The 1910-nt window shown below is 37.7% G+C and overlaps 1 pseudogene; it reads right to left on the bottom strand.

The window, feature by feature from the left end:
* Nucleotides 1-356: 356 nt before the first annotated feature.
* Nucleotides 357-1299, bottom strand: LOC106314265 (annotated as a pseudogene).
* Nucleotides 1300-1910: the final 611 nt, after the last annotated feature.

Below are 1910 nucleotides of genomic sequence, written 5' to 3'. Positions count from 1 at the left end.
GATAAGAATGTGACAAAAAAAATCATTATACATACTTATTTAATTAATTATCCTTTGAAAAAGAAAAAAAAAACTAATTCACAATTTTGTGAATCACGTATTGTGGACTTCAATTTTTACATATTTATTAATCCATACATTATTTCTAAAATTTGCGGTTATCGAAACAAACGAATTTGAACTTTAGAAAATAAAATCAACAATACATTGTATAGAAGTAATTGGTTTAGGCTGCATCCATATATTTTCAGAAACACACTAAATTGCATTTGAATCTTAAAACATCTAGATGCTAAGCCTATTTCAGCTGTTTTTTTTTTAATTTTAAAAACGGTGCAGTCTGTAGATTTGCAAGATCAAGTGTGATACATATAACTCAATATGATAATGGTCTTTGGTAATACATGGAGTTCAGCATCATCCAATGCATGGTATGAGGAGTCTCCACTTCTCAGAGAGGCTATGAGCTTTTCTTTCAAAACAAGTGCTCTCTCCCTCATCCCTGCACCTTCTTCATCCACAATCAACCTCTTCACAGCTCCCTCGACATTTTCTCTTTCCACTTCACCTTCCATCTGAATCTCTATTTCCCAAACACTCAGTAAGTACGCTGCGTTTATCTTTTGCTCGCTTTGAAAAGGCCTAAAAATCAGTGGAACTCCTTCCACAATACTCTCTAGTGTTGAGTTCCATCCACAATGACTCCAGAATCCTCCCACCGCAGGATGTCTTAGTATACTTCTATCCGCGGTGCACGTTTCACAATGTATCCTCTTTCTAATACCATCGTACTAATTTCATTTGGCAATACCTCTAGCCCGTCTGATCCAAGGATAGAGCCTGGTCGAATGACCCATAAAAAAGGTTGGTTGCTATTACACAATCCCCAAGCCATCTCCAAAACTTCCTTGGTTTCCATCTTAGCTACTGTTTCCACGCTTATGTATATGACTGACCTCGGTTTCTGCATGTTTAACCATTCAATGCAACCCTTGTCTTCTTCCTGTAAACTAGAAGGTTTTGAAGCTGTAACGTGAAGAGGACCTAATGCGTACACTTCAATTTCAAGTCCTTGTTTCAGCCATGACACAGAAAAGTTCACTGACGAGCTTTTTGGTAAGGTGGCAAATTGAAAACCAGAAAAGTGTTGCAGAGAGCTTACTATATTGTATTGTACTTGAACAACTGTAATTGAAAAACTAAGTTAAGAGCTTCTCCGAGTTGCATCATAGGAGTTACATGCCCTTGCGCTGGAACTGGGACTAACACTATCCTTCTCTTTGTTTCCTTTTTCTCCATTGCTCTCTCTCTCCAATTCCTTAATGATACAGGAAAACTCTAAACAAGTGATCCAAATAATTAATAAAATCCTAGTTGTGGTAAAATAATTTACAATCTTCCAAAAGATGTCATTTAGTTATTCCTCACACTACAAGAAAACAGCGATATTCTGACGGACATTCCGACGGAAAATGAAATCCTCGGAATATCCCGAGGAATTTCCGAGGAAATTCCGAGGAAACAAAAAATTTGGTTTCCTCGGAATTTCCTCGGAATAAACCGACGGAATTCCGAGGAAATATCAATCCGTCGGAATATTCCGAGGAAATTCCGAGGAAATATATTTTCCTCGGAAAAAACCGATGAATTCCGAGGAAATATTAGAGCCGTTGGAGAGCCGTTTGAGGATTTTACATAATTCCGAGGAAATTCCGACGGACTAGCCATTGGCGTCGGAATTCCTTCGGAATTTCCTCGGTTTGTCGGCAGGATTTAACCTATAAATACAAGCTTCTCTTCCTCTTCATTCACTCCATATCTTCAACCTCCCTCTTACTCTATTTACACACGAATTTGATTCATAAAAATATGTCTTCTTCAAATTATTTTCGTTCTTGGATCGATCGACC

Source organism: Brassica oleracea, chromosome C9 (assembly GCF_000695525.1).
Source record: "Brassica oleracea var. oleracea cultivar TO1000 chromosome C9, BOL, whole genome shotgun sequence".
In the NCBI taxonomy this organism is placed as follows: domain Eukaryota; kingdom Viridiplantae; phylum Streptophyta; class Magnoliopsida; order Brassicales; family Brassicaceae; genus Brassica; species Brassica oleracea.
The sequence above is the reverse complement of the archived record's forward strand: the minus strand, read 5'-3'. Positions and strand labels throughout refer to the sequence as shown.